Source organism: Pseudorca crassidens, chromosome 10 (genome assembly GCF_039906515.1).
Source record: "Pseudorca crassidens isolate mPseCra1 chromosome 10, mPseCra1.hap1, whole genome shotgun sequence".
Classification (NCBI taxonomy): Eukaryota; Metazoa; Chordata; class Mammalia; order Artiodactyla; family Delphinidae; genus Pseudorca; species Pseudorca crassidens.
The window spans coordinates 40,668,865-40,693,443 of record NC_090305.1 but is presented as its reverse complement, the minus strand read 5'-3'; positions in this window follow the sequence as shown (position 1 = coordinate 40,693,443).

Genomic DNA, 24,579 nt, shown 5'->3' with positions numbered 1-24,579 from the left:
GGCTCTGGCTGGGCCACTAACTGGATTCGGCAAATCATTGTACTCCCCTCATCTCCAAAAGGCCATGACTCTCTAGATATTCTCTCACGTGCCCAAGCAAATACATGAACGATAACAACAAAAATCTGTGCTTTGAGCTCTCTGAGTGCTTGTGGTCCAGATACAGGGAATTTTATGGGGAGATGCTACCAGTTTCCAGATTTTCAAGGGGAGGGGCAAGACCCGGAAGTGACACGAACGGGCTTACTTCTCCCCTGCGCTGTCCCAGTGTGGACACACCCTGCCCGTCATAGCCCGTGTGCCCGTGTTCATGGATCAAGGCAAAGAAAAACTCCGCCACATAAGCTCACTCTTTGGAAAGAATAGGATGTAACAAACATTTCTTCAGCACCTACTGTGTGCCAGGCACTAATGCAGATGCTATGGATACAGCAGTGAAAAAAAATGGGCAAAAATAGCTGTCCCGGGCTTCCCTGGTGGTGCAGGGGTTGAGAGTCTGCCTGCCGATGCAGGGGACCCAGGTTCGTGCCCCGGTCCGGGAAGATCCCACGTGCCGCGGAGCGGCTGGGCCCGTGAGCCATGGCCGCTGAGCCTGCGTGTCCGGAGCCTGGGCTCTGCAACGGGAGAGGCCACAACAGTGAGAGGCCCGCGTCCCGGGGGGAAAAAAATAAAAAAGCTGTCCTGATGGAGTTTACATTTTAGTCTGGAGAAACAGATAATAAACAAATAAAGAACTATGTAGAGAGAGTGTGGGGGAGAAGGGTGGAGGAGGGGAAGAGAGTGGGCGGGGTGGGCTGGGTGGGAGTGGCTCTCGGAGCACAGAGCCAGCAGGCCAGGCCCCTCCTGTGCAACTGGAGGAGGAAATCTCCAAACGTTCCTCCCCTGAGCCATGGTGAGTGTCAGGCTCTGCCCTTAAGGTGCTTCTGGTGTATTTAGAGAAATACACTAGACTGGCCTCAGGGCCCTGTGGGATTCTCCCCTGGACAGGATTCCCTTCAGGAGCTGGCTTCAGACAGGTCGGTAAGGAGGGAGTCAGGAGGTTGGCGGCTTCAGAGTGGGCTTCCTAGAGGAGGTGGCATCTGGGCTGGGCCTTGAAGGATGAGTAAACTCACAATTGCACAGGAGGGAGAGGGCACCCCAGGCCAAGGTACAGTGTGAGCCAAGGTGCGGCAGGGGCTGCTCCACCCACCCCGGCCCCGGTGCAGGAGGGGATGGGCTGCCCCAGCCCCTGACCTGAGTTTGGCAGGCACTGCCGGCACAGAGCCCTCCCTGCCCTGGCACCTTTTAGAGGCCTGTGATGCCAGCCTCTACCCTTGGCAGGACATTGATGACCTTCCTTTGTTTCCTCCCAGGCCTCACCTTCCCCTCCCCACTGCCAGCCTTACCCAACAAAGAGCTGTTTCCAGCAAAATCCAAACAGAAAGTTTCCATCTGGGGGGTGGACTACAGGAAGGCACAGATATCATTTCTCTTTTCTTCAAGGAGACCCCAGAACTGTCATTCCACGATCTCAAGGACAGCTCTGGTCCCCTGCAGGTCGCCGAATGGGCTGGGAAAGGCAGAACCATGAGCGGGTCTGGTGGTCCAGAAAGGACCCGGGAACATCCCTGTGCTGTTTCCCTTCTTGGAGCTGTGCTATGGAACTGGGGTGAGAAGTCAAGGCCTTTCGCGCTCTGGATCTTGCATCAGAAGGGCCTGGCTTGCCAGTGAGACGGGGGTGGGGGTTTTACGTCCATCCTGCAGCTCATTACGGGCTTCTAGGCAAGTCTGGGCCGCAGGGCCCTGGGGTGAAATATGGCCCAGGGAACGGGAAGCTTGTGGGCGGCTAAGCCTGATGAAGGCAGCCAGGCTATTACTTAACCATCCTGATGGGCTTTACGCTCCCAGCGGTGACATTTTTGCTGCGTTGCTTAAAAAAACAGTAGCAGTACTTCCCCCGGTCATTTTTCTACTTTTTCCACATAAATGAAAAGGCAGATGTTTCCCAGAAGGGTTGCAGCTAGAATCTCATTTCTCCCTAGTGCCTGAGAGCTTGGGATGAGATGAGAGATACCGCGGCCCCTCCGGCCCACCCTCCCCTGCCCACCTCCTCTTATACCCTGGTCCCCCCGAGCCCCCAGTGCCCACCCCACCCCTTCATTCCCCTCCTCACTCTCGTTTTCTCAGCTAAGTCCCTTTGTCTTCAAGGTCTCTTAACTGCCACTCCCTTTCACTCTGCCCTCCCCTCTTCCTTTTCAATCCTAGCCCTCCTTTCCTCCCCATTCTCTCCTCTCCCCTCCTCCCTCAACACTTCCTTCTCTCTCCCACTTTCTAGGCCTCTCCCAGTTTTGAGCAAACAGAGACAGAAGGAACTTGCCCAAGGTCACATAGCTCATCCCCTTGGGTGGTTTGTGACATTATAGGTGGTCAGGGCCTGTGGCTCCCATTTCTTTGTCTGCAGCACAGGGGTCTGGAAGATGGGCCCTTGGACTGGGTTGTCTGGGTTGCAGTGTCCACCTAGGAAGCCACAGGTCAGCTAGACCAGACCCTTTGCTCTGTGGACCAGCAGCATCAGGGTCACCTGGGAGCTGGTTAGAAATGCAGAGTCTCACCCCCCCACCCCACGCCCCCTCCAGCCTGAAACCTTTTGAATTCGTTTCAGCATTTTAACAATATCGCCCAGGAGAGTCACGGGTACACGAGCATTTGTGCTGGAGTGCTTTCAGGGGAGGGTCTACATCCCGCTAGTCTTGTATGTCTGATACCCCTCAGCCGTCCCAGGAGTGTGCTCACAGCTGCTGCAGCACCCCCCTCCCCGCCCCTCTTCTGCACCTGGGGAAGCATGTCAGAATCCCCACGAGGCTGCTGGCCCAGAGTGGGGCGGCAGTGGGCAGAGGCTTGGCTGGTTGCCTCAGGGTCTCCTGATGCTTGCTTATGCCCTGATGAATAAGGGCTTGGAGATGTCTGGAGACCACAGCCTGGCTGGGCCCTTCTACCTTTTTCCTGACTGTGGCCTGGGCCAAGCCCCCTGTGCCAGGGGAGGAGTACACCTGAGCCCAGCCCAGAAGCGGTGTCAGGATAGCAGGGAGATGGGCTGAGAGCTGGGATCCTGCCCTGTGGTGCCTCCCAAGAGCTGCCCAGCCCCAGTCTCAGGCCCCCCGACCAACATTCTGGGAGCAACCCTGGGAGGAGAGGTGATCTGCCTCCTGGGGGCTCTCAGGGAAGGCAGCTCCCAGCCTCTGTAGCTGGTGTTCCTGGGCTGGAAGGGACAGCTGTCTTCTAATCCAAACCCTTCACTTGACGGGTCCAGCAAGGGGAAGGGACTTGGCTAAGGTCACACAGCTTTGTCTCTGGAGGGTAAGATAACTGGGATGTAAACAGCATCCCCCATCAGGAGGTAAGTGGCCCAGCCCCCAAATCCTGGAGTCTCCCTGACTTTCTCTCCTATGGAGATCAATGATGGCTGAAAATTCTCTGTTCCTCCTGCCACTGAAAGATGAAGGTGGCATCAAATCTCCCTCCCGAGTCAGGGCTGGGCTTGGCGAGTCGTTTAACCAAAGGAGAAGGTGGAGTTATGTTCTGGGACTTGACCCTTGGTCACAAGGCACACTGGTCTCCTGGCATACCTGCTCTTGCTACCCAGCTGCTGTGTTATGAGAAGCCCCGAAAGAGGCCGGTGTGAAGAGGAACTGAGATCTTGGGCCAAGAGCCCAGGCTAAGCTCCCAGCCCCGTCAGCACACACTTGCTGACACTGACTCACCTTGGCAGTGGCCCCAGCACCGCATGCCAGGCTGCCCCAGCCAATGTCACACGCAGCAGACGAGCCTTCCTTGTTGAGCCCTGCCAAATTGCATTCTCATGAGCAAAATGAATGACTGTGGCGGTCTGAAGTCACCAAGTATCAGGGGTGGTTTGTTATGTAGCAGTATAAACCTGGAACACCCCTGAATCCAGTCTGTCAGCAAATCTTGTCAGCTCTGCCTTCTAAATATACCCAAATCCAATCTCCATCATTTTTGCTTGAAAGATTGCGAGAAACCAACCCTGACTCCGGCCCCTTGCCCCCTACAGTCTGTTGTCCTGCTAAAATCAAAGTCAGATCCCACCCTCCTGCTCAAACCTCTACAGGCTCCCCGTTTCACTCACAGTGAAAGCCAGGGTCCTTTCCACGGCCCATAAAGCCTTGTGGGCTCTGATGCTGCTTTCCTCCCTGCCCTCGCTTCCTCCTCCTCTCTCCTCAACTCTCTCCACTCTGGCCAATGGTCTTCCTGTTAGTTCTCGATCATCCCAACTTCACTTCTACCCCAGGGCCTTTGCACCTACTGCTTGTTGCGCCTAAAGCACACTGCTTGCAGATACCCTCCTGGCTACTCCCTAATTGCATTTAGGCTGTAGTCAGATCTTTTCAGAGGGGCTTCCGTGACCACGCTACAGAAGGCAGCATTCCTGTCCCTCCCCAACCCCCTTATCCTGCTGCATCTTTCTCCACGACACTTAGCACTGACATTCTATGTGTTTACTTTATTATCTCTCTCCCAATTAGAGCTAACATCTCTAACACAGACTTCTTGAGAGCAGGGATTTTTGCCTGTTTTCTTGAATCCCCAGCACCCAACTCAGTGCCTGGCCTGCCGTGGGTGCTCAGTACAAGTTGGTGGAGTGGAGGAACGAGTGTGGGCTGGCCTGGGCTGGGGAGCCTTGCAGTGGGGGGATGCTGCCAGAGCTCTTTCAGAGCCCTCCTGCCTTTCTCCTGGGAACTACACTTCCCAGGGCTCCTTGCCAGGGGCTTCTGGCTCCGGTTAGAGAGCGAGGAGGGAGCATCACTGCTCAGTGGCCCTCCAGCCTCCTCAGCACCTGGTGTCTCCCTCTGGGCCTTGCTCAACCCCACCCCTGGGATGGCTTCCTCCAGTCTCTGCTGCTCATTGAAATTTCACCTGGCTGTCAAGGCTTGGATCTCAATGTCATTTATCTGCCACCTCCTTCCCTAGGAGTCTACTCAGATGGCCATTTGGGAGTTCACCAAGGCTGTGGAGGGCAGAGAGAGCCAGTGCCTGGGTGCAGATGTGGCCCGGTAGGCAGGCCATCCCCAGGGAGTCTGCGTCTGGGGTCTCCTGGCTGCAGGTGGCCAGATGAGGTCCAGAAGGTGCTTCTCTGCCCTCAGCTCCCCCTGCCTCGCCTCTCCTCCACGTGGCGTTCTCTTTCTTGATTCCCAGGCTTTTAACATTTGGCCCCCTAGAGGGCTGATCCTCTTACCTGGAGACAGTGCCAGGCCCATCACCACTTTAAAAGGCCTCATTTTAAAAAGAGAGCCCCAAGCCCTCCTCCCCAGAAGTTCTGCACCCACGTTTACATCTCTGACATCCTCCCAGCTGCGAGGCAGCGGAAACTGCTTCCAGCTACTTTTATTTAGGCTTCAGAAGGAGGATTGTGGCCGCCGGCAGATGAGGTCTGCAGGGCCCTGGAAGCGAACCTCAGCCCGAGTCTCTAAAAATAATTTTCTATTTGGCTCCAGAACCTGGTTCTGCTCTTCATCTGCCTGCAGGAGGCCTTGGGAGGGCCTAGCTCCTGAAGTTGTGCCATGAAAAGCTGACGCAGGAGGTGCTGAAAGGTTGTCCGGCTCCAGTCCCCTCCCCTCCCCCACCTCTGGTGGAGAGCAGGTGTCACCTCTCAGCTGCGTCAAACCTAAGATACCATTCCTTGAAAAAGTAACCATTACGTTAGGTACCATGAAGGGGAAAAAATGCTACTGATTAAACCAGAATAAGGCATCGATTGTTAGACACATTCCAGTTTCAGGGGTATTAAAATGTGAAAACACATGTGCATCTTAGATGAAATACAGTCCTAGTCTGGGTGGAGTCTGGGTAGAGCCCTTTCTCTCCAAACAGACACTCTCTGGCTCACATCTTCCCTGGAAAGGAAGGGATAAAAGGTTTGTCTTGGATCCAAAGGCTTTTGGCTCCCACTCTTGCTGGGGTTGTGTGTGTGAGAGGAGACAGTGAAGGGGGTGATAGAACAGAGGACCCAGGGAAGTGGAGAAGGGGGTCCTGTCAGCGGAAAGTGGGAAGCCATCTGCCCCCCACAGAGCCTGCTGAATAATAGAGTCACAAGCCTACGCTGCTGCCTTGTGAGCCCAGAGCAAGACGGGTGGCCTCAGCCCCTGTCCCGCTGATCTGAGTCACGGAGGACTAGCGAGTGGGAGAGGACTGTCCTCAGCCCTCTCCGGATTACGCAGCCCCTGTGTTCTGTGTTCGGAGAGGCTCTCGGCCCCCAGCAGAGGAGGGCGCTGGAGGGAGCCTCGTCCACTGCTTTCTGAGAGGGAAACAGAAGCCTGCAACCTGGAGCTGTCAACACCAGTCCAGGGAGATGGGGTGATGTGGGAAGGACAGACAAGGGAGCGGGGCCCAGAAAAACTCAGGAGAGGAGCGTCCGCCTGCAGCAGGAAGGACTGGAGTGAGACCTGCAGTAGGGAGGGGGTGGATGTCTCATCCTTTGCAGCCTACGGTGGTTACCACCATGTTGCCCACACCCCTCTTCAAGGCCTGAGTGCCTGTTCCCCCAGCAGTGGGGAGTGTGGGCAGTGGACTGCTCCAAGGTGAGCCCCTCTTCCTTGTGCGTGTTCTTGGCTGAAGGGAGCCTCCTCCCTCAAGGTTACCCCATTTTCTGGAGGCAGCCCACATCCAGTGACTGGTAAATGGACAGCGTAAAGGATGGTCCCCCTCGCACCGTGTGGGACCACCTGCAGGGCCAGGAGTGGCTGAGGCCTTGGCTGTGACCGCATCGCAGCTCAGCTTCTCACTCTGCCCAATCCTGCCTCCTTCACTCCCCACAGGTGCTGCTCCCAGGAATCTACACACGAATCTCCATTTCAGAGTCTGTTTCACAGGAGCCTGGCCTGTCACAGAGACCCTGAGTAAACGAGAGGGACCCAGACAGTTCTGCTCTGAGGCCCTGGAGACTCCTCCCTGGCCCGTGGGTCCTCTAGACTCAGGGAGAGTTTCCTCCAGGTCTACCTCGGCTCCCTGCCCATCCACCGACCCGGAGGAGAGGCAGCAGATGCACGGACCACGGCAGGGGCAGGGGATGCAGACAGAGCCCAGGCAGGGGGACTCAGGGACATCTGGCAGGTGATATAACTGCTGGGGGACCCCAAGTGTGGCTACCCCAGGTGATATAACTGCAGGCTCCCCACCTATGTGCACAACAGAGCATATCTGAGCTATGCACAAAGCCAGGGGTTGGCCAGTGTGTAGGTCTGTAGACGATCACGTGTATGGGTACATGTACATAAATGCATGTGTGCGTGTATGTGTGTGCACATGGAGGTAGGAGAAAGCTCCTATGTACTTACACCTGGCATGAAAGCATGTGGTTATGAGTGTACATGGAGGAGTCTGTGTAAGTAGGCGCAAGTGTGTGCAAACAGGACTGTGTGTTTATCAGTGTGCCTGTGTGTGGGTACAGACGACTCAGAGGCAACTCACTCTGTGTGTCATCTCCCTCACCAGCTCCAGCCTCTCTCTTGCCTCAGATTCTCTGCCTAAGCTGTCTTGAGAACAGCTTCTTTTCCTTGTGTCTCAGCCTCCTCCCGGAAGCCTTCCTTGGTGAGGCCACCAGAAATTCTAGGCTACCCTGTCTTGTCATGGGGTGTTCTCACCAAAACGATTTACTTATAGGCTTGGCTGTCTGTATTTGCCTGTGTCGCCATCAGACTGAGCGCTTTCTGAGGGCAGGGTTGTGTCTCCCTCATCAGACTGAAGTTCCCAACCTTGAGAACTGCCTCTCTCACCAGGCCAGGATCTTCCCAAAGATGGAGCCTAACTCTGTCTCCCAGACTGAGCTCAATAAGCCCCACGAGAAGACAGAGAGCTGAGGACCACACTCCCTGTACCAAGGCCAGTGCCCTTCCTGGTGACCTGTGCGGGTGTCCAACAGAATGAGCTGTGGGTCGGGCGTTAGGACATCTGAGTTCCAGTCTTGATTCAGTGTGGCTTAGGAAAACGTTTGCTTTTGGGGGTCCAGGTACCTCATCTGTAATGTGAGGGGTTAGTTGGCCCCAGGGCGCCTCATGGCCCTGCCCTTTGCCATCACAGCTCTGGTGACATCCAGTCTCCAGGGTCCTGTGCGGCCCCCTGTCATTTACCCTGACCCTGGCCCACCTGCCCATCCCCACTTTAAGCTTGTTAGTTAACCAGCTGCCAGCAGCAATCTCTCCCTCAGCCACGTGGAGGGAATGAGGAGGGTCAGCGGGCCACATGTCCTGGGTTATTACATTGAATAAACTGACAAAAGCCATCAGAAGATATATTGTTTAACAGGAGATTAAAAACCAACGAGAGCGGCTGGGGTTCTGATCCTGACCTCTGTGTTTTTAATTTCTTTTGCTGCTCAAATCACCACGTTCTAAAATGATAAAAGTAGCTGTGTTTGCTCAAGGGTTTTATCATTAATTGATTTGGCTGAAGTTTTCTCATAATCCCCATCTTTTGGAACACGCTTCTCATTTTAAGCCTCTAGACTCAGTGAGGAGAGGGTCAAGACCCACGGGGGCAGCGGTGGGCGTCGAGGGTCACCTCGGCAAGCATCTCCCCACAGGTCAGCGGGCCCAAGTCCTTCCCAGAAGCCCCGGCCCCTGGAGCAGGCTTCTCCCCATCCTTCTAGCTAAAGGGCCAGAGTCTGCAGAGTCTCCCCCAACACTAGGTGGGTCAGAGCCTGGCGGGTGCCCTGCAGAAGGCTGGCAACCCTAGGCTGCAGGGAGAGGTGTCTGGTTAGGCCTCATCTCCCAAATCCGTGCCACTCAGTGGAGATCAGAGGCCCACTTGGGCCCCCACTTCCCTAACAGACCTTCCCCTTCTCTGTCCCTCCCCTCCCCATCTCCATCGGGACCCCTTCCTGGGGAGGAGCCACTACTGACCTTGTTGCCCACGCTCCAGGCCAGGCCTCAGCTCTGATGGCAGTTGGCCTGGGCTTCTGGCTAGGTGATTAGAAAACCTTCATGGAAGACAGATGTTTGTATCTAATAGTGAAAGATGAGGAAGATTAAACAACCATAGTAAGCGTTCAATTTCTGATGGTACATAGTAACATATGTGCCTACAGTAGAAAACATGAAAAACGCAGACAAGTCTTCCATGTTAGCATGAGCCCTCGTGGGTGCACATGAGGGGGTGCCGACTGGAGCCCGCCCCCGAGGCAGGAGGTGGGGGGGGGGGTCACCGTAGTGACCGGAGGGCTGAGGTGTGTTAGACATGTCTGGCGGGCCCGCTTCACCTTCACTGCTTCTTTTCTCTTCAGCATGTGGCTCTCTTGGTCTCAGGCTCCTTGTCTCGGTGAGGCCGGAACGACGGCCTCACATCCTCACAACCTCAGGGTTGAGAGAAGAGAGGAGCGCTCTCCCCCAGCTCCAGTTCTGGAAACTGCAGGGAAGCTCTCTGATTGGTCTGGCTTGGGTCACATGCCTAAGCCCAGGCCAATCACGGAGCAGAATCAGGTAAGAGGCTAGCAGTTCCCATTGGTCCACATGGCGATAGCGGGTGGGAGGGTGAAGATTGGGGGCTGGGCGGGGTGTTGTTGCCCAAATTGGGGGTGGGGAAATGCAGACAGGGACACTTCCCCAAATTAAGTGTCCTATTACTATAAAGAATATACAAATTACTTGTTAAACCACTGTTAACACTGGGGTGTAGTTCATGCTAATGTATTTTCTGTTCAAAACATCTCAGTAGGTGAAGGCATTTAACAGAAGAGCAAAGTGAATTGGACACACGTGGAACGATGATGGACAGCACCGTAAACAGGGAAGCGCACTTGAAAGCGACAATGAGATACAATTTCCTACCCGTTGGGTTGACGAAAATGAAAACGTCTCTCCGTCAAGGATGTGGGAAACGGGAACTCTTCACTTGGACTTGGTATCACTACTCAGCAGCGCACTCAGCAGTCCTTGTAAAGATGATGAAGCCCCCGCTACTCAGCTACTGCACGTAAATCCCCAGAGACAGTCTCAACGTGCGTGCGTGCGTGCGTGTGTGTGTGTGTGAGCGTGCTCAAGGAGGCCTAAGAGCTGCAGCATTTTATGGGAAAAAATATTGTTGATAATTTCACCGTTTATTAACCAGAGAAAGGATAAAGTGTGGGCTACTCAGAAATGGAATTCTCGACAGCAGTTAAAATTAATGTGACGCATTATCAAGATGGATTAAGTGCACAAACATACTGTTCTTTGAAAAAAAGCAGGTTGCAGAAAGTCTCGTGCTGTTTATTGATATGTAAAAACATGTACAAATATTATGTATTACTTATGGATACATTCCCAGGAAGTAAATGTTTAAAATCACGCATGGGAATGATACCAGCTGAGAGGGACAGAGGGAAGGGGGCTGTATAAGGAACTGGGGAGAGGTACACAGAGGATTTCAGCTGCATGTGTAATCTTTATCTCTTCTAAAATGATCTAAAGCAAAATAAAAATAAAATGGGGATCATTTTGTTTATATATATAAATGTATAAATGTAGGTATATGGGTGTCTCTCTCTATTTTTTTAATGTCCTGCTGTTCACTTAACATGTTATAATGAGCATGAAAACATGATTTTTAATGGCTGTATAATATCCCCCCAAAGGGATGTGTCATAATTTATGAAGCCATGTCCTGTGTTTACCTATATAGGTGTTTTCGTATTTTTTTCACACGGTAATGAGTGTCCTTATGCGAATTATTTCCTTAGGGCAGAAAGCTGGCACAAAGATTTGAGCTATTTTTAAGGCTCTTGATAATTATTGGGTGGAGCGTTAGCCAGACTCTTTGGGTTACTAGTGACAGACCAGTTCAAACTGGCTTAAGAAGGGACATGTGTTGGCTTATGTTGCTGAAAAGGCCGGGGAAGGAAGGCTGCCGTCAGGGGTGACCCAGAGTCCTCAGGGACTAGTCCCCGCTCTCTCCATCCCTCACTTCTGCTTTCCTCTGACTCATCGCAGGCAGGCAGCCCCTCTTCTCATGGCACAGGATGGCCGCCAGCATCTATAGGCTCACAGTCTAGTTTCCTAGGGCTGCTGTAATAAATGACAACAAACGTGGTGGCTTCAGGCAGCAGAAATGCAATCTTTCACGGCTTTGGAGGCCAGAAGTCTGAAATCGAGGTGTCATCAGGGCTGTGCTCCCTCCGGAGCCTCTAGGGAAGAACCCGTTCCTTGTCTGCGCAGCTTCTGTGGGCTGTTGGCATCTCTTGGCTTGTGGCCGCATCTCTGCTAAGTTTTAACGTCGCCTTCTCCTTTCTGTGTTTAATCTCTCCTCTGTGTGTGTCTCATTGCTCTTTTAAGGATACTTGTGATGGCACTAAGGGCCCACCTGGATAATCTAAGATAAGCTTTTCCTCTCAAGACCCTTAACTTAATCATACCTTTTGGCATCTTAAGTTAATATTCACCCTTTTGGCATATAATGTAATGCTTACAGGCTCTGTAAACATTCCTAAACATTAGGAAGTAAATATATCTTTGGAAGGGAGGCATTTTCAGCCTACCATACCATCCCTACTGCCCAGGATCCCAGAGGATCCCAGGGGAGGGCTCTGATTGGCCAGCTGGAGTCACGTGCCCATTCCTAAGCTGATCACTGTGGCCAGAGCACAGAGGACTTCCAGTTGGCCTGGCCTGGGTTACACACCTAACCTTGCAGCTGGAGAGTGGGGCCAGCCAGCTCTACCTAATCACATGGACGGAGTGCTATCACTGTGGGATGGAGGAAGGGCAGCTCCCCAAAGAATGGGATGCTGGGCAGGCAACATGCCTATCCTCCAGGGGTGGGAGGGGATCTGATGGGCATTCTAGATGGAGATACAGTGTGAGCAAAGGCTCAGAACTGGGAGAATCAAGAGTGATAATAACAACTGCCCACATTTACTGAGTCCTTAAATGTGCCAGACACTATTCTCAGCATTTTCCCTGTAGTAACTCATTGATGACTTACGATTCCTTATGACACAGATGTACTGTTGTTATGGCCATTTTTACAGATGAGGAAACTGAGGCACAAAGAGATGAAGCAGCTTCCCAATTTCTCACAGCTAAGAAGCATGGAGGCAGGATTTGAATCCAGGAGGTATGTGCCCAAGTCTTAACCACCATTCTGGAGGTAGTAAGTGATCCTGTTTGGCAAGAATGTAGGGGCTGTGTGGGAGACAGCTTGAGAACAGGTTTGCTGAGGGTGGGCTGTAGAGGGCCTGAGGTCAGGCTGAGGTGCTGGGGCTCTATTTAGAAACCACAGGGCCCCAGGGGTGATAGAGCAGGGGAGTCATGGGACCCAGACAGGGCTTTAAGGGGGATGGGAGAGAGGGGGCTGAGGGGGGATGGGCGCTGCAGCTTGAGTGAGGATGGGGGCGGCGCAGAGGAGAGGAGGGTCTGCAAGAGGGCCCAAGGGTGGGAGTGAGGAGGGGCCACATCTGGAAGGCAGAGCCACAGGCCTCAGGGACTGGAGACCTGGGAGCCCCCGTGGCACAGACAGGGCATTTGGGAGGAGGAAGTAGGAGGAAGCAGTTTGGGGGCAGAGGGAGGAGGGGCTTTCCCATTCGGGACACACTGAGTGGCTCCTCTGGGGGGCCCTGGGCCAGGGGCTCGTCACAGATGAGCTGGAGCCCTCTCCGAGGGGAGGAGGGTAGAGAGAGTGCATGTCTCTGCCTCACGGTGGGTGGCATTCCTGGGTGGCCCGTCCCTATCCTCCAGCAGCCTGGAGTGTGCCCTCCCTCCTCTGGAGCTGCGGCCCCTTCATCTTCCCAGGGAGCAGTGAGTGGCAGCAGCTGAACTATTTAATAAGTGCAGGAGAGAGAGCAATTCCACCAAGGGCTTCGGCAGAGGGTGCCCCTGCCACGAGGCCTCTCAGCTCCTGGGTCTGGCATCTCTCGCCCTCTCTGTCCTGCCCAGGGCCAGTGACCTGCAGAGAGCCGTCCACTGTCACTGTTGGAGGAGAGGGTGACCTGAGCCCCAATGCTGGTGTGCCCCATTCCCACAAAGTTTCCCCCTGTGGAAACCTGAGGCCAGAGTGTTTGTATTGCAATTATATTTTGAAGATAGGGATGCTCTGGGTGGCCTGGTTTTTGACTTGGAGACGCTGAGACCCCCAACAAATATAGGTCAGGGAGAGATAAAGACTCCGGCTTATCGGAAAAGACTATAATGACACAGGAGGGCTGGAGGGAGACCCTGGAATTCATGAGGTTCTCCCCCCATCCCCTGCCTCCACCTCTGACTTTGCCACTCGATTTTAACTGCCTTCGCTGCTCCAGTTATCAGAGGCCTGATGAGAGTGTGGGTAGAGTCGGGCTCCATCTCCCAGCCCCTAAGATGCCCTCTACGCCTCTTTCCCAGATAGGCGTGGGCATGTGCGCGTACACACACACACACACACACACAGACACACACACACACACAATCATAGACATGTACCTAGCTCTCCAGTCCCCTGCCCTCCATGGACAGATAAACCCTCCTGTGTTTACACAGCTTCCCCTGGAGCCAGGCCTCAACCAAGGGCAGTCAGCCCCCACTGGCTGTAAAAGATGGACCGAGTCAGCCTGTGGGGTCTCTGGGGAATCTGGAATTAGGCTCCGAGATCCGTGCTTGGACGCAATGGTATTCTATCCCTTCTGGTGCTGCAGAGGCTGCAAAGCTAAAGACTATGTTTCCCAGACTCCTCTGCACTGAGGGGCTCATGAGTAAGGTTCTGCTGAATAGACGCGCCTGCATGAGACTTGGAAGGCGGAAGTGAAACGCAGCCAGCTTCCTGGTCCTTTGCCTGTTTGCTGATGGCACGTGGATTTTCCTTCAGCAGCGTTCCTATGTCCAGTCGCCAGCTCTGTGGGAGCCCAGATGCAGGTAGGTTGCTGACAGCAGCTTCCAGATCCTGGGATAGCAGCTGCAGCCCTGTGTCCCAGTGGTGGCTCTGGACTCCCCACCTTCCTGATGGGCCGGTTCAGCAGTGTTGTTCTGTCATTCCTGGACGCCCAGCTGGGAGCCAACTCCTGCAGTACTTCCCATGGCTTTGCAAGCATCTGATTCCCTGTATTGATTCCCTCTCTGCTTAAAATCCCAAGGCTGCTGCTGTTTCCTGCACTGGACCCTGATTGAAACAGACACAAATGCACTTTGTGCTAATGGTTGGGACTTTTAGCATGAAGTTAGCAGGTCACGAGGGGCCCCAGGACCACGGTAACTACGAAAAGCCAAAAAAAAGTGAATTCGGGAGTAGAATCTGCAGAAATGCCCCCCACCCCCACCCCACCCAGTGGGAGGAAGCACAGGGGCGCTTCCTCCCTTCCTGATGCTTCAGTGTTTGGGGCCCCTGGCCACATGTGGCCTCGTGTGGCAGGACGACCCGTCAAAACGTTCATTTGTATTCTGTGGTAACACCCATCCTGACCTTGACTGTCTCCCCTTCAGTAGCTGGCAGGACAGCTGCTGTCTCAGGGAAGGGATGACTCAGCATAAAGAAACAAGCAGTCCTGGCCTGACTTCTGAGTTTGAAATCACAGCCCTCAAAGGGAGACGGAAACGGCTCACGTCGTTAACAGTTCAGGAGATCAGGGCGGGTGGATGACACAGAACACGCTTCCTACCCCTGCCTTCTCCCCCAGCACAGTTTTCTGTACGAGGACGTGAGGGAAAGGCCGAGGGAAACCAAGCAGGACTTGGGTCCCTGAGAAAGATGAGTCCTGGGGTCACATGTGGCCTTTCAGCTTGGCTCACTCTGCTACCTGATAGGGTGGCGCAGAGTCCCAACTCCAAATTCCTCCAATCTCATTGGCTTAGCTGATCTTTTCCAGCCAGGCCCCAAGTCAAGGTCAGTGACCAGCCTCTGAGGAAACAGCCTTTGGCTCCAGTGACCACCTCTGGTCTGAGCAGCCTCGGCCAGGAGCTGAGTCACATGGATGGAGCCACGGGTACCGCACCTCGGAGTGTTAGCAGGGGCTGCAGGTGGGGGCCCGGCAGACGCATCTAGTCCCAGAACACCCTGCTTCCTTCACAGGTGGCAAATCTCTTAAGGCAGGGTCTGTGCGTTACCGGGCCTTTGTGGTTCCTTCACCTCATTGGTCCGTGTCACCTCCAGGATGTAGGAGTTTGGCCAGATGGAATGTTTATTTGCTGTTGAATTTTTCCATGTTGCAGGAAATGACTGCTTTGTTTAAGAATTCCAGCTATCCCAGCAGCAAATTTCCAGCCCCGGTTTCTGCTAATGGCGAGCAAGTTTGGGGCATCACCCAAGTGCACTGTGCCTCAGTTTCCCAAAGTGTAAATGCAGACACCTCTGGGGAGACTGATGTGACATTTACCAGCATGAAAATGCTACGAAGAAGCCCAGAGCAGACCCTGTAAATGTAAACCCTGTGGGGGATGGTGATCTCAGTCCTCCTCTTTCCTGTCTCTCCCCCAACCCGGCCCCCAGCCCAGGCCTCCCCCAGGCTACCCTTAGACCCGAGGTAGAGAGAGGAGACACCCCCTGCACCCCAGGGCAGGCACGGTGAGGGGCTGGGTCTGGCCAGGCTGGGGCAGCGAGGTGCTGACGGAGCCTTTCCCCCGTGATGGATGGCCTGCCGGCTGGAGCCGCAGTTCCAATTTGCTCCCCATTTGGACGGACGCTTTACCCACAATTCACCTTGTCAGGGCCACAAATCACTCTGCGCAATCAGACCAAAGAGGCGGTGGGGGAGACGGGAGGCGGGACACAGTGGCTCCCGGAGGAGTCTGGGGAGGGGCGCCACGGGGTTGGGGTGCCGATGGTGTGAGGTTTGGCTCCATCATGGGCCCTCTTTTCCCTCCAGGCCTGCCTCCTGCAAGCTCAGCCTCCCAACAGCTCCAGATGACCTGTTCTGTATTCGGTCCTAACCTCGCACCCCCTTCCCAGTTCCCTGCTGAGGTGTTCCCTCGTCCTCCTGAAATAAGTACAGTGAACACTGTGTTTATTGTCCTACTGCCCCAAACTGTCCTTTGCCCAGCTCGACCATACTGGCTCCACTATGCTTAGAAATCTCCAGGGCCTTCTGCTGCCTTCCACCCCCTCCACGGGACAGACCCACTACACCTTCAGGCCACCATTAGACTTAGAGCTATTCATTCATTCATTCATTCTGAAAACACTGATTGAGCATTCACTATGGCACAATGGTGAGCAAAACTGTGAGCCCACAGTCCACGGATGGCAGACATTAATTGAACAATTAGAGAAGTGTACACAACCTCAAACTGAGACAACAGCTGAGGAGGACATGGAGATGGTGGGTCGGCCAGGTCTCAGTCTCTCTCCACTCTCTTCCTTTAAAACTCTGCTTAGGCTCACCTCCTCCAGGAAGCCTTCCCTGACTGCCCATCCATATACCCCATTAATGGGCACTACATGATGGGTCTCTGGATTCAAGACTTCTCCTGGTGGTGTTTGTCTTTCTGTTTAGCTTCCAAGGGCGAAGACTCCCCCAGTTAGAGGCCTGCCTACTCAAGCAGAGTCTGGATATCAGCAGTGCCTTCTCAGGACTCAGTTCAGATGCTTCCTCCTCCAGGAAGCCTTCCTTGGCACATGCCTTGGGCTTGGAACCTGTCCTTTGGCCCCTGCCATACCCTGGGCTCAGAAGGCATTGGAGCTGCCCCACTCACCTCCACTGGGTACCTCTGGGCCATCCAGCTTTACCCCAGGGCTCCAAAGATCTCTCCTCCAGCTCTGCTCCTGCCCTCCCCCCACCCTGACCTCCCCCCACCTCTGCCCTCTGCTAATGATGATGTAGTGGCACAGAGAGCAGGCTTTGATCTATAGCAGCTGCCTCCCTCCATGGTGGATTTCCCAGCCTCACATATCACTTTCCCTGGACTGGTCACAGTGTTCCTGGATTCATCTTGCTGAAGGAGCTGGTGCTGCTGTGCTTGGAATAAACAGGGAAGGTGACTCTCCCCGTGTCCCCGGCCAGCCAGGTCCTGGAGGCAGCAGGCGGTGAGGGAGTCAGGCCCCGCTGATGGCAGGGCTGCTGGCTGGCAGGCCCGAGTGGTGTCTCACTGCTGATCCATCTGTTCACCTCTCTGCAGAATGGGTAGAGGCACACGGTACTTCTCTCTCTTGGAGGGACTAACACTTGCAGGGGTGAAGCAGAGAGAGAGGTGAGAGTGCTGGCAAGCTTCAGCCAAACCTGGGGGTCTGGGAGGCAGAGGGGGCTGTCACCCATCTTGGTGGGGCCAGAATGTCCCCATGATGAAATCGTATAGACAGAGCGGGCCCACTTTCAATAGCTCCAATGCATGAGCATCTGCCTTTAGACAAAAACCGAATGGGGGACAACTGTTCTCCTCGCAGCGGAACTCACTCTAGGATCCTCAGCGATGCGTTTTCCTGTTGAATTTAAACGAGGATTTTTCTGCCTGGCATTGATTTATGCTCCCAACCTTTCAGGCACTCATGGCTTGTATAAACGGAGGACCGTGCACATCAGAGGCGGGTCTGTGGAGCTGATCTCAGCGGAGATCCGTCCGCCTACCGGACACGTGGGAGCTGTCGCGGTGCAGGGGAGGCTGAGCTGAGCGCCCCTGTGCCTCCGCTTCCCCATCCCCCCTCAACCACGTGCTCACATATCAGCTTCCTAGGGTGCGCTGTTCTGACACAGAGATCTGGGGCTTTGGACACTGGCAACAAGCCAGTGCCTCTAGGTGGGGCAGAGCAAAGCTGCTTCCACCCTCCAGGCCCTCTCCCCTCCCCTCTTGCACCTTTCAAGGCCCTCTGTTTTGCTCCGGCCCAGGTTTTCATCTCCCCTCTCCGTCCTCCGCTTCCCACAGGTTTCTCCCAATCCTCCCTCCACTGGACAGTCTGCATTCGCCCCTCAGCCCTGCTCTTCACCCTCTCCACGTGCCCAGTGCTGTTGGCACCAGCGGGCATCCTGCCTTGTGGGACTGATGGGGTTCGCCAATGGGGAGGTACAAGCAGGAGCTCAAAGAGTGTGTGGGCAAGCGGGTGGGGCATCTATAGTTGACAGCATCAGGCCCTGCCAGCTCCTGCGGGTCAGCTCCTCCACACCCACCCTTTCCGGGCTGCTCTCCCCTGTGCCTCTTCAGGTCTACGGGTGGTCGTGGCTCCCCGTGCCGCCAGCCCCCAAGTACGCACCACCCTTGTTGGTTTCCGGAGTCCAGTGTTGCACCTATGGCAGAACGTACCCGTTTGAGGGACTGTTTCCTTCCTCTCTGGTCCTCTCTCCTTTCTTTGGTCCTTTTCCTGTCCTCGTATTTTCTCTTTTGCCCCTCCCGGCTCTCATTCCTGCCGGGAAGGGGCCGGTGGCCCCGTGGGGTCTGGAGTCTCCAGCGAGTGTGGTGAGGCCCTTCAGCCACTTGGAAGATTCTGAAATTCAGTTATAACTGATGCATCCAGCACGCACAGGCCCAGGGGAGTTGCTTCAGGTTAGTCAAACCCTTAGGAAGCAGATTCAGAAAACAGACCCCTTCCCTCAATGTATCTAATGTGGGGTCCCATACCCAGTGGGATGGACATTTCCAGTTATTTGCCCAGGACGTGCCCTTCCAGGGCATCAAGGGCAGGGAGGAGAAATTTGATTCCTTGCAGCATTTTCCAGAAAACGTTAATCTCATGAAATGCTCCTTACAAAAGGGGGTTCCATGATCAAATTAGTTAGAGAAACTCAGCATTCTATAAATTTCCAATATGTTTCTTTCTAGCAAAGGCTCTGAAATGCCCTGAAGTAAAAAGTATTTTGTTCGATACTGTATACGTTTGGCCCAGTGTCCCCCCAGGCTGGCTCTGGGAACTGAAATGCATTTTTCCCCCAGTGACTCATTTCCTGAGCCCTGGGTTCTACCGGACACACTTTGGGAAACGTTGATCTCAGGCCCAGCGCGCGTGGTTCTGTGCTGTAGAATATTTCTTATTTAGATCAGGCTTTGAGCCATGCAGATGAGGCTGGAGTCCTGGCTCTGGTTCTTAGTGGCAGCCAGGTCTGGGGAAAAGCATTTACCAACTTTCAAGTCTCAGTTTCATCTCTAAAAAAAGGAAGAATCCATTGCTCTGAGGATTCAAGGTGATAATCATATCTAGGTGAAGATACTCTTGGTTGCAAGAACATGATTCACGTTAAACAGAAAGGGGGATTTATTGGAAGGATGCTGAGAGTTTTCCAGGTCCCCCGGGGTGGCGGTGCAGCAGGAGGGCCAGTATCCACACTCCACCCTTCATCTCTTGCTCCTCTCTGTATGTCTGCTTCCTCTGTCTTCCTCTGCAGACCGTGTTTATGGCTTCCAGGGGTACGGGGCTGGATGTGCTCACCTGCAGCCCCCATGGCAGCCTCAGCTCCTGAGTTCCCATCATCTCTTCCTTGCTGTGGTCTGGACTGAGAGGACTGCCCCTCAGACAAACTCCGACCCCCCAGAGAGAGAGCCTGATTGGCTCAGCCTCGTAAGTGTCTGCTCCCGTCCAATCATCTGTGGCCAGGGTGCCGGGGTCACCCTGGTGCCACACCCCGTGGCCCTTTTGTCTCAGGAGTGGTTCTCAGCACACATGGTACAGGGACACCGGCTGAGCAGATGCTCACAAGGATGTCCTACAACAGGTAAAGTGCCTGAAAGCAGGGTAAATACTCAGTAAGTGTAGCTGGTATAATTAAGCAATTCTGTGTCTCTGGCTGAGAAGGAAGTAGAGGTTCGCAATAACAAGGACTGCCGTCCACCTGGAAGAGCTCCACTCACACCCCTCAAACTTCCATGTGTATAAAATCACCTGGACACAGAACACAAGAAATGTTACCCCTCCCCGCCAAAAAAACCCCAAAGGATAATTTGGACTATATTCAAATGAAAAACTCTGTTCATCAAAGGATATCATTGAGTAAAAAGGCAAGACGCCAAGCTGAAGAAGATATTTACAATACACATCTCCAACAAAGGACTGGAATTCCAAATATATACAGAACTCCTATAAATCGATAAAGAAAAAGACAATCTGATTAAAAAACTGGCAAAAGATCTGAACAGGCACTTCATGAAAGAAGATGCCCAAATGGCCAATAAACAGGAGAAAATGTGCTCAACATCATTAGTCATCAGGGAAATGCGAGCTGAAGCATAAAATGATCCCACTGCACACCCACCAGAAAGGCTCAAATGCAGAGAGACATGTACCAACTGTCGGGGAGGATGTGGAGCAACGGAAACTTCCAGACGCTTCGGGTGGAAGTCTAAATCGGTACAGCTACTTTGGAAAATCATTTGCGGTATCTGTTGAACCTGCACACAAGCAAACCCCAGGATGCAACGTTCCACTCGTAGATAGGCACCCTTCGGAAATGCATACACATGTCCACAGGGGTATACGGAGTAGAATTTTCATAGCAACCCTCTTTTGCGATCCTAAAGCTAAGAAACAACCCGATGCCCACTAATGCAGACAAATTGTGGCACAGTCATAGGTTGGAAAGCTACTTGGCAGTGAGGGGACATAAACCACTTCTGCATGTAACAATATCAATGAGCCGCAGAAACAACGTTGGGCAGGAAAAGCCAGACCCAAGTGTCTGTAGAATTCCATACACGTGAAGTTCAAAAGCGGGCAACGCTGGTCTAAGCTGTTAGAAGTAAGGGTAGTGGCGCCCTCTGGGGGGGTTGGTGGGAAGGGGGCAGCAGGGGGTTTCTGAGGGGCTACTGATGTTTTATTTCTTGATCTGGTGTAGATTAAACAGATGTGCAGCTTGTGAGAATGCATTGAATAATTCACTTATGCCTTATACGCTTTTCTGTATTTATGTATCCACTAATAACATTTATGAAAAAAAAACCCTGCAGGGCTTATGTGAAAGTGCAGATTCTTATGCCCCATTTCCAGAGAGTCTGATTCATCGGGTCCTGGGAGGGACCTGGGAGTCTGCATTTTGACCAGCTCCCTGGGTAAGCCTGCGCAGCAGGCTTTAAGCCTGGCCCTGGCCAGCGCTGGGAGGGTTGAGTGGAGCTTGGCTGTTCTTGGTGGCCTGCCCCATCCGCTTGAGGTGCTGGGGGAATGTTTTGGGGTGTGAGCAGGAGATGGGGAGGTGGAAGGGGCAGGAAAAGTCTGTGTACCCAAGGGAGCGGCTGCTCTCTGGAGTGCTCACAGTAGAAAAGACAGTGAGTGGACTCCCAGGCATGACCCTTGGAGGGCCAGCCTTTCTCAGGGTGGGGCATGGGTACCAGGAGGGCTCCATTCAAGGTGCTGATTAAGTGACTCTCTGGGCCTCAGTTTGCCTTGTGCGGTGTGGGGAGGCAAACTCTTTACAGCCTCAGAGGTGGGTTCTAGCTTGAGTTCCAGTTCTGGTCCTGCCCTGGAATAACTGTGTGCCCTTGGGACAGTTGCCTGCCCTCTCTGGGCCTTAGGTTGTTCACCTGTAATACAAAGGGTGGGACCATGTGTTCACCTTGCCACCTGGAAGCAGCTCTCTCCTATTCTTAAGCTGAGACCCCTCCCTGAATACCTCTTGGAGGGTGCTGCTGTCCACAGCACTGGCCATGGACAGTCTGGCGAGCGTGGGTTTCATATCTATTTCCTCCGTAGCCCCGCCCCTTCAGCTGACCATGAGCTCCTGGAGGGCAGGCCTGCGCTCATTCATCTTTGTTTCCAGCACCCCACACCATATCAGGCACAGTAAATGTTGCATTGAAACCTCTCAGGGCCTCCCTGCCCCGACATGCTGGGGTTCTTTCTGGGAGTAGTACAAGGACACACAGGTCCCAGGGGTAAGAGGATCCACCATGCCATCCCACCACCAGCTAGCCTATGAGGTGACTTGACTCCTGGTCACCAAGGGGATCCAGAGAGGCACCGCCACCCCTCCTTCCAGCCTGGAGCCCTGGCAGGCAGGCAGGCACATGGAGGGTCGGCGGTTCTGGCTGTCTGCTGAGTTCACTTAGGGCTGAGTTGTTAACTCTTGGCTCGCGCAGGGCAGCCAGGGCCCTGGGCGTCCCTTGGAACCAAGAGGGGCAGGCCTGCGCTAATTGAAGGCTTAATTAATTTTCCCAGTGGAGGCTGCAGCCAGTGCCTTCTCTCTGCCATCTGGCCGTTTGTCTCCTCCTGGTGGGATCACCCTCTGCCCTCCCCGGGGAGAGCTGGCTGCTCCTCCATCTGGGCCCTGAGTACTGCGGGCTCCCAGCTGGGCTCTCCACTCCAGAGAGCTCCTTCCTCGGCTCCTCTACCAGGTCCTGTGCCCCAGGGTCCCTCCTCATTCTTTGGCCTTCAGGGTTACCCCGAGCTTTGGGCGTTTCCACACAGGCCCTGGGGCCTTGCCAGCCACATCTGAGTGGTCCACCAGGATGTTCCAGAGGTGGGCAGACTGAGCACTTTCTACTGGCCTTCCAGGTCATCCCTGAGGATGCAGGGTATCAATCTTCACACCTCACCACTGTGAACAAGGCATCCTCTCTGGCCAGATTCAAGAGGTAAGTGGGTGGCCCTGAGGGGTTTGCTGGCTACAGAGGCAGGTGGGGGAGAGAAGGGCTGCCCAGAGGTGACTCCCCAGAGATGCGGTGGGGACAAAGGAAGGAACTAAGGCCAGGGAGCTCCTACAACAAGCCAGGCATTGAACCGGGCCTCATCCAGTGCTAACACTCAGCATCTTGGGGCACCTGTAGGTCCCATTGTACAGATGGGGACGGGGGGTGCAGGCCATTAGCTCACTTGATCGACATCCTGCTGCCGGCACGTGGGGTCTCCAGGGCTGGCTGCTCCGGAGATCAGCCTTCTTCAGCTGCACCCCCAAATAACAGAAGTTTGTCCCCATGAGATTCTGGCTGCACTCTGCATCTCCTCCACTCCTGAGCTCGGGGGCTGGGAAGAGGGAACCAGAGCTGCCTCTGAGCCTCTGGAGGAGCAGCAAGGAGGACACACCCCCAACCACCCCCAACAGCTCCCAGCCCCCCCAGCCCCTCCCAGAGCCCTAGAGACCCTTCCTGCTGCGGTGCGAGCTGTTGAATGGGATCTTCATGGTGGCCAGCATCAGAGGGTCTGACTCTGACTCGTATTAAGTGCTCAGTGGGGAACTCCTACCATTCTGGTGTCAGAGCCCGTCAGCCTCTTAAAGCCACTCTTGGGGGCAGGTGACCCTGGGGCTCCACTCGCAGAGCCATGAAGAGGTGCAGGGCCTTTCTTTCTGGACTTGAGTCCGAGGTCTGGGGTGCATCAGGCCTACCCTCGACCCCATGCCCCCTTCTGCACAAGGCTTTAGACCTGCCCCTCTCCTGGCAGGGACAGGTGACCGTGCACAGGCTAACACGCGAATGAACCTCCCCTTACCTTGTCTAGAAGCTCCTGAATTGTTTCCATCCGCTGGGGGTGTTCTGACATTGTCCCTCAGAGTGGCGGCTCTCAGAGTGTACTCTCCAGGGCCCAGCACCCTCCCCACTCCAGTTACCTGGAACGTGACTCCCGCTTCCTCGGCTTGGAATGCTGTCGCTCCACAAATCCATTACTAAGTCTGTTCTCAGGGACCTCAAAGGCAGAAGAAGGCCTCCCTAAATCCTCGGAGCCCCTCGCCTGGCCTGTGGCTTGGGGACGGGGAGGTGGCTGGGGGCGGGGCTGGAGCTGGGTCCTGGATGAGTGAGGCGAGCCCAGCTACAGCAGTGTTTCCAGCAACAGCAGGACTGGGGCTCTGGAAAGCAGACGTCTGCCGAGGGAGCATTCACCATGTGCCAGGAATGCAGACCTTGGCATCAGTTGGCCCTGTTGCCTCAGGCCTCACATCTGCGATATGACAGCGGGTCCCTGAGCCCCTTCTGGCCCTGTCATTCTGAGCCACTGGGATCTGGCCTGAGAAACGGAGGCACAGAATGGGAATGATCTGATGGCGGGGAGGGGAGAGGGTGATTGGGTGGAAGGTTGGGGACTCAGAGCGGGAGGGGCTGGTAGGAGGGCAGCACGAGGTCCGCAGAGGGGACAGGTGGGATCTGGAACAGATTCCACCCTCCTCACCACTCTTTGGGTCTCTCGCCCTTTTGCCGAGGCGGTGAGTGGCTTCCAGCCTGGGGAGCCTGGGCTGTGCCCTGAGCAGACACTAGGGGGCGCCGGTCTCTTTGGAAACTTGGCTGAATTTACACCCTGGGAAGGGGTAGTTGGCGGAGGGGCACGTTTTGGGGTGGGATGATCCTGGGCTGACCAACCGGTCTGAGGAGTGGGAGGCCAGCAGCTGGGTCTCTGTACCAGGGCCTGCTGCCTGTAGGAATGACGCCAGAGCCTCTCGATAACGTCCTTGGCTCCTTATGACAGCTTGATTCCTTCTCCCATATCCACGGTGGGCGTGGCCTTCTCAGAGCTCCACCCCTTACCAACTGTTGACCTTGGGCGAGTTATTCAATCTCTCTGAGCCTCAGCGACCACAGTCAGGTCCCTTGCAGATTCTGACCCCAGCAGTGAGGGCCTCCCCTGCTAGCCTTCACTCTCCAGGGGTGGAAGAGACAGTGGCTCAGGGTGACTCCTCCTCACTGCAGAGAAACAGCGGGGTGCAGCCGCCGCCTCCCTGGGGGTGCCCTCCTGAATGGAGATGAGCCCAGGCCGAGGCCCCGCCCCTCTGCCTTGGAGCCGATGATGGCTGGGTGTCTGGGGCCCACTGAGGCC